The sequence below is a fragment of the Henckelia pumila genome, chromosome 1 (assembly GCF_033568475.1).
Source record: "Henckelia pumila isolate YLH828 chromosome 1, ASM3356847v2, whole genome shotgun sequence".
In the NCBI taxonomy this organism is placed as follows: domain Eukaryota; kingdom Viridiplantae; phylum Streptophyta; class Magnoliopsida; order Lamiales; family Gesneriaceae; genus Henckelia; species Henckelia pumila.
In genome coordinates, this window is record NC_133120.1 from 161,267,512 (window position 1) to 161,276,647 (window position 9,136).

Consider the following 9,136-nt stretch of genomic DNA (forward strand, 5'->3'; position numbering starts at 1 on the left):
TATTTAAAGCAAATCAATATCCACTAGATTCAAAATTTCATATATCAATATTGTGTATCACTATTATATAATATCAAGAACATCATTTTTTCATCGTCAATTAAATGATCTTCAAGATCTTTCAGACATTCAATCAACATACGATGAAATATATGATTTGGGTGGACATCAACAGTCTCCACAAACTTTTATATCTTACTTGATAGATATCAATAAATCTTTTACGTACTTCAGGCACGATTGTGATACGAGATACGTACCGATGTACGTTTAGTACAATACTTGATTATGACGTATATCTCAATATTTTGTGCCGAATTTATAATTCATATTTCGCTTCATACGATATGACATATTCTTCCTTGAAAAGTTAAACTACAGTGTATCAACTGTGTTAATTGGCACTGTCACATTCATTTAAAAAAATGGACCACATTAATCAGATAATTTTCATAATTGTCTTTCATTGAACAAATTACTATAAATAAGATATTATAATAAAATAATTTAAATTAAAAAATCGGACGTACCTTTTCATATTCATGTATGCATCAAGTAGATATTTTACCTTTAATAATGACATTCAATCTATCACAAATGTCATTTTACATTAAATTTATGTTCCTACATGTAAGATAATAACATGTGATAAAAATACTCTATCATTCATTTAAAAAGTGATAGATTAATCAAATGATTTTGAAAAAAATCAAAATTTATATCCACAATCAAAATTGAGGAATTTAAAATCCATAATCAAATTTTATGGAATAAAAATGTAACAACCCAATATATCCTTAAAATATAAAAATTCTCATATCATCATATTGCATAATTAATATTTAATGCAATATATTGACCAATAGAATGGATTCACAAAATTTGTAGATCTTATTTTATATCATCAAAATAATTTATATTAATCAAAACACATGCTAGAGTTTTTCAAAATTTCCTTTAAACAAAAACAAAATTAATTTACCAAAAATAAATTAGTTCAATAAATAAATAAAATGACTTGAAGTTAGTCATAAATCAAACCATTGACATCATCATGCATAGACTACCATCAATCCATCATCGTCGTTGCCCAATATAGATGATGGTCCAATTCATTGGGTTTAACATTTATTTTTGTTTTTCGATTGATAGTGTTGCGATCTTACTACCGCACATTCATAATTGTCAATCAATAGCCTATGCAGTTCATTATTGAACATCAAGTCGCTATTCATAAAAATAGTGACAAATAATAGATCATGCTTCTTCTAGAGCATTAAGAACGAATATATGATTTGAATCAATATCAAGTCAATATCATATATTTTATAACATTCTCTTATGGATATTGACAATTTTAGATCATATATATATATATATATATATATCATATATCGATATATTTGAGAAATTATACTAAATTTCTCAATTCATAAGATTCTCAACAACCAAAAGAGAATTAAATTATATTCTTCGAGAACATTTCCAAATATTGGATCTTATATTAATATTCTTCATGAATATTATCAAATCTTGCATCTTTTTATCAATATTTCAATATTGATACACTTTGACATGAGATCTATTTCTTCAATGATATTTATAGATCTTGGATATCATATCATATATCAATTATGATTTCTTCAGTTTCTTGATATACGAAATCATATATCATATTTTTATTATGAATCTATTCGGATTCTCATATATTATATTATAACTAGAAATCTCTTTAGATTCTCAATATATTTGATCTTATGTCAGATCTTAATCTTGAATATCTCAATATTCAATATATTATATCATGAATTCATGAATATCTTTCGATATATCAAAATTGTAATCATCAATCTTTCAAAATTCTCAATATATTATATCATGATCATGAATTTCTTCAAATTCTCAATACAAAATCACGTTGTGCTACTTTATAGTCATCAACATATTCATGATATTTCATGGGCACCAATATATCAATTATTTCATTGTGCTACTTCTAGAGCACAAATGAACATCTCCCATAAAATTGAGTATTGACAACACGTTGTGCTATTTCAATAGCATCAATAAAATGAGAATTATTTTCATTCTCAGTTGGTTACAACATCGTGCTGATAACATGTTATAAATCATCATAAAAATAGAAAGATGAATAGAGAGAATTTATGAGATGAGAGGTAATTCATATGAGTCAATACTCAGGTGCAATTTTCATTGAACTAAATCACCCCTATTTATAGGAAAATATTACAAGATATAAATCTTCATAAATATTATCTTGACATATTTATCTTGATCACATATCTTTAAAAGATAATCATCTATAATAATAATATATTTATAACAAATTTATATATATAGATAAATTTTGAGCGATTATTCATTCGGATAACCTTAACAACCATTCCATGAGAAAATAGTCACACCATAACCACTTAGAAACAAAATGTCAAGTGTGTTGACTAATATGAGTTTAGTTAACTAGGTTGATCAAAACCAAGTCTATGGCATGAATTTATGGTGTAATTGACAGGAAATGCGGTAGAAATATCAAACCTATATATTAACAAGATTGAGGTCTACCTCAAGTAATGGGGAGTATTATTATTAGTATTAGGTCAAAACGCCAATTTGGAAGATTTAAGTTGTCATCTGATTTGATTCAGCTCATATTAATACGTGCAATTCATGTTCCACGCGCGTCAATTACAAACACCAATTATCGGCACACATGTACGCAATTGATTCCATATCGACTCGTTCATTGTCTATTCGTGAAATCATTTGTCCGTCAAATTATATATCGATACTATTTTATAATTGTAGACACGTCGTACTTGTGATTTTTAGGGTTTGAGTCAAACTTAAAAATTAGTTTTTTAAATATATTTTTTATTTTTTAAAAATTATGGAAGAGAGTCTTTCAACACTAAATATGCAAGTTATCATATACTTAATTATCAGAAAAACATATAATGTTCAAAACTTTCTAATGTCATTAAATAATAAAACTATAATGTTATAAATAATCAATTAAATAATACTTTACTATTTTACCAGCAAAATCATAAATTATTTGGTAATATAAAATTGAATGCACCAATTGAAAAAATTCCATACTTTATAACCTAATTATTCTATGAATAAAAAGTATGACAAAACATTCCAATAAAACAAAATAAAATCGAAAAAGTAAAAATATGATAAAAGAAAATGTATCATAAACAGTTTATGAAATACAAAAATCTCGACAATAAAAGATAAAAAGGTTAAAGTTTTGAAATCCGCTGGTCATTCTCCATTAATTACGGCACAATGCCGTTGAAAATTTAGATTTGAGGAGAAAAATGACCGGCGAAGAGGGCAAAGATGCAGTAATATTTTTATTGGTTTTTTTTTTTGTCAAGATTATAATAACAGTAAAGAAAATTTTATGTGACACATGTAATGATAATAGTAGTATTTTATTCTGGGCCCTCCTCTGGACTTGAACCTGGTCCTGAGGGCTGAGGCAGTGGACTCACTCGCCTCGTGTCAAGTCCGGGCATTCAACCATTATTATAGAAGGTAGTTGCATTCTGTACCTCCTTTTTATTTAATGAATTTGATATTTATCTCATTTACATATTATAGTATTCACAAAAATTCTTACGACAACATATCTTATTTTAATTGTGTAAGACAAATCTCCAATCTGAATCGACCATAATAAATTATTATTTTTATATCATAATTATTAGTTTTTACTATAAATTTGAATTATATCAACTCATCTCAAAGACATATAAGACATACTCCGGGTTGTTCCTATTAAAGGTCAGAAAGTCTTTCAACTTAGGCTCATTTTCTTGGGGGCCATATTTTTTTAAAAAAAAACCTTAGCATATGGTAAAATAAATTGACTTAATATAAATTTGTTTGAAATGTTTTTCAGTACATGTCATAAAATTTATTTTTCATAGGCCCAATATAATTTTTTTTGTTCACGACTTCTGGATAAATTTATAATTCCTTCATCTCTTGATAAATTTTTTTTTCTCAAATATAAATTTATTTTGTTGGCAATAGAAAGAAGAATAAATTTTTTATTCCCTAAATTTATTATATAGTAGTCTAAATTTGCTCAATATAAAAATTATTCTCCAACACCTACGGATATTTCTGATATTAATGAAAATGATTTATTTTGGAGTTAACATTCTATAATCATTCATTACCAAGAGAACCAAAATCGATAATAAATTTAGTGAATTGCTTGAAGAAATTTGATGGATGTTTCTCAAATGCTCGATTAAAGGTGTTCGTCTGTCGGTTCGGTTCAAATCTATTTTTTAACATTTAGATTATATTTTTCGGTTTTTGGTTTTACAAATGCCTAATCCGATATCAAAAACAATTTTAGTTTGGTTTGGTTTTTTTTTTGCAATACGGTTCATTTTTTCGGTTCAAAACTTTAATTTTAGAAGAATAAAATTTTATAAATTTTGAAAAATCATTCAATTCAAATGATTGAAATTCGAAGGTGTGAAGTAGGCATAGACAAGCAGCGAATGCTCGAAAGCAGAGTGCGAGGTATTTTTCTCCAATCTGGATTTGTGCCTTTAATTGAAAAGGAAAGGTGTAAAGCAGGTGCACAGCAGAGCCCAAGGTTTTCTTCTCCGGTCTTTATTTTTGCGGCTGAACCCTAACATTTATTTGCTAATTCAATTATATATTAACTTGTTTTTAAGTTTCATGTTTAAGTTTTAGATTGAGGTCAAACTTGGTGTACAATAAAAAAAAAACAAAGAATACTAACATATTTCGGTTTTTTCGGTTGTTTAAGATTTATTTTTCATAAAACCAAAATCCTAACCGAGAAACCAGAATTATGTAAACTCAAAATCGAAACCGGTCAAATAACTGAAATAATCGAATCGAATCGAAAAAAATCGGATTTTTTTGGTTCGATCGATTTTTTCAGTTTTATTCAAAATTTGAACATCCATATGCTGAAGTTTATAAACTCTATTTAAATGACGATTACATAGCAAGTGCATAACAAGGTTTCTCAAAGTTGAAGCCTATTAAAACTTTTCTCCGATCATATATGTCACAAGAAATAATAAATGCCTTGATTTTGCTATCTATTGAAAAGAAAATTATCGCAAACATTGTTAATATTTTTAGCTCATTAAAACTTTTCTATGTATATTGACTATTACAAATTGTTTAGTTTTTTTTTTAATTGTCCGTAATGTATTGATTTATTTCAAAATTTTGTCATGAAACCAAAACAATATGAATGTATGTAATGATTGATGAACCTACATTTAAAATTAGATTCAAACCCAAAAAATTTTAAGGTCGAACTTTGACATACTACATAGTTTTTTTTTTGTGTGCATTCAACGAGAGATATAAATATCAATAATAAGTATTATAAATATAGAAGAAATGAATGCGAAAAATTAGGAATAAAGTGTGAGCTAATGTATTAAGACGTTTTAAATTTTATATTATATATATCAAGTAGATATCAATCAACATATCCAATTTGAATGATTAATTAAGTAATGCAAATATCACACAGCAAAATATATATATAATGTCATTATCCAAAAAAATTTGATAGAAAATAAAAGAATTGTGTCTCTTTTTATGTTTTTATTATAAACTTTAATTTTTTAATATCCTAAAAAAAAATAGCCGTCCGACGTGGAAGATCACTTTGGCTACGTGTCCTCATATAAGTTTGACACGTGGAAAAGATATTATCCCTAGAATTTGGATCCTATAATTGGCTACATATCCTCCACCAACTTTCTCCTTCCCAATCACCACCAATCCAATGTAAAATATCTACTCTATATTTTTTTTTTCAAAACAAAGGTGGAGTGCTATTATCACCTGCCAATTTAAGTTACCAAAATTGAAATGCGAATATGGCAAGATTTGGATCATAGATTAATTATAACTCAAAAATAAGGTTGGATGTTTTATGAGATGGATCGACCTATATACAAAGTTACAAATAATATTTTTGATATAAAAACAATATTTTTCACAGGTCAGGTTGAAAAAGATATTTATTTTAAAAAATTAACCCGTGAAATAATTTTACCAAAATTTTTATGATGAAAATAAAATATTTTCAAGTGTTTTTTTTTCTTTAAAAAATTTTGTTCATTTCGTGATAGTTATATTTTGTCAGAAATTCCATTCGACTCTAAAAAAAACTATCTGATCTCTTGCATTCGATTTTGATCATCGATCCTCGGTGGATAAAAACCAAATCCCAAGAAAAACTTCTGAAATAGTCGACCTCTACTGAAGAATTAAAGAGTCTAATCTTCGATTTCGCATATTTTTTGTAATGAAAATAAAGCATTTGTAAGTGTTTTTGAGTTTTTTTTTAAAGTACATTTATTTCGTGATAGTATTTTACCAGAAATTCCATTCGAATCTAAAAAAAATATCTATTTTTTTGTATTCGAGTTCGATTAACTTCGAACCCCGCTGAAAATAAATCCTCGAAAAAACTTCTCAAATAATCAAACTCTGCTAGAAAAATAAAAAATTTAATATTCGAGTTTACTGACTATGTCAATCAATTGTTTGGTAAATATCATCTATCGACGATACCTCCACATATCTCAACACCACCTTGACATTCTTCCGCAAGATTAGTCAATATTCATTCTCTAGCATTAGAAAATGACGATGACCATTATTTAAATTAATTTCCAGAATATTCCGATGAAAATGCTCATTTTTCGTTATCATTTTCTTCAATAATCAAATAAATGCATGTCGACCCCAATGAATTTATTAGGTTAAACTATATATTTTTTTTTGCTATTGTTGTTTACAATAAAATAACACCACAAGCACTTTTAATTTTTTTTATTATTTATTTCTTTTTGCAAGAGCGCACTAGCAAATTCATTTAGGACAAAAATTTATTTTATAATAATAACATAAAATAAGATGTCGACTTCTAAGTGGTTGGATTCCAATAGCTTTATCCACGATACTGTCACTCAAATTACACTCATTGAAAATTTTAAACATATATAATATTATATAATAATTTATATTTATTTATTTATTGTGCCTCTTGCCTCCACATCGGATTAGTGGGGCCCGATCCAGTTGTGGGATAACCCACCATTGTATTTTTGTCGCTACTGAGCTTTTATGATCTGAATGTTCGTGCCACGTGTCCACCTGTTACCGTGACGCTGATTTTTCCTACGTGGCTGCTCTCCTAACCGTGTAGAAATCAATACACCCACACTCTTTACTCACACAGGCGGTAGTATCGTGAATTTATATTTGTGAGATGGATCGATTAGATTAATATAAATAATATTTTTGACGTAACAAAAAATTTTCACAAGGGGTTAGAATTGAGATCCTTGAAATTTTTTGCGCACGTATAATATATATAGAAGCATGCCGTCATTGGTTTTATTTTGACAAGGTACAAGATTTTTTAAAAAAATTAGATTTTAATATACCGCATACAATTTAATGAAAAAAGTATATTTATGAGTCTATAACTTGCAGATTTTCGGTTTTCGGATTTTCGGTTTTCGGTTTTCGTCAAGTTATTGATTAATCTATAGTTTTGAATCACTAACTTACACTTTTGTTTCTTTTAGTTATTTTCATTGGAATATTAATGTGACATCATAAACATTAGCAACTTCTATCAAAATATCATTGTTTCTAATATTTCAACACTTTTATGAGAAAAAAGATTAAACTCGGAAAAATATAAATCAGTGGTGTCAGATCGTAAATTGACCATCAACAAGATTAAAATGAAAATAATAAAAATAAAATAATAAGCAAATTTTCTCAATTTAATTATTTTTTATTAAGTTGATTTTTGAAACAAAATAATATTACAACATGATATTTATTATATATATATATATTAGTTAAAATTACATACATGCCGTGTGTGTCTATATATACATATATTTATGTTTATTTATATTGTAAAAAAAGTCCATGAAGTGCGACAAGCGTGTAATATGATAAAGACTTTTATACAAAGCTTTAGAACTCGATTTATTTATTATTATTTTTTGAATTATTATATATGTTAGTTGTATAATTAAAATGTCCATTTTTATTGCTTCTTGGTGTCTTATCTATGCATCAATTCTTTAATGTGCAATATATGTTTATATATAGAATGGGACCCACAACCACTTTGATATTGGGAAAACCCATATACATACTTTATTTAAATTAGTATTTTAATAACATGAAACAATAAAAAAATGAAACTTTCATTTAATTAAAAAACTGGTAAGATATGTGCTTTGACAAGACTTGTACTATGGGATTATATATATTAATGTTTTATTGAAATTTGTACACAACTCAATACCTGTATTATATTGTTATTTTTTCTAATATTATATTGGAACATGTATTATATTGACCTTACCTTTACTTTAATATATATAAAATTATACTTGATTACTTTATATCGATAGTGGACCAGACAATCCGGTTATAAATACATATTATAATTAATTAAATAGAGACGGGGATATAAACCAGATCTATGTACATCTAATGTTTCGAGAATATTATAAAAATATTAAAATTAATTAAAAAAATTCGACCCAAAAATATAATATAAATGAGATCTGAAGCTTACGTGCTTTCGGCGAAACACTAATAATATTAATATTAAATTTAATGTTGCCAGGTGGGGGATTAATTCGTTGTTTTTTAAAACTACAGATATGGGCTGCAAAATGTTCATGGGCTTTGCGATGATGTGAGTTCTTGTGTTGCATGAATCATGATGTTATGTGCATGGAGTAAATGTATGGAGGGTTAACGATGTAATTTAAATATTTTATTTTAATATAAAAATTATTTATATCTAACATAATTTATCTGAGTTTTTATTTTAACAAAAAAACTCTTATATAATCGTTTCACGATTTTTATATAAAGGATATCTTGATTGGATCTGATGTATTGTTTTTTAATGTCTAAAATATTATTTTCACTAGAAAAGTATCGATTTAATTTAGTTATGTCATGAATATATCTAAAGTATCGATTTAATTTTAGTTGAGTGAAAATATTATTTCATACGTAAAAAATATTAAAATATTACTTT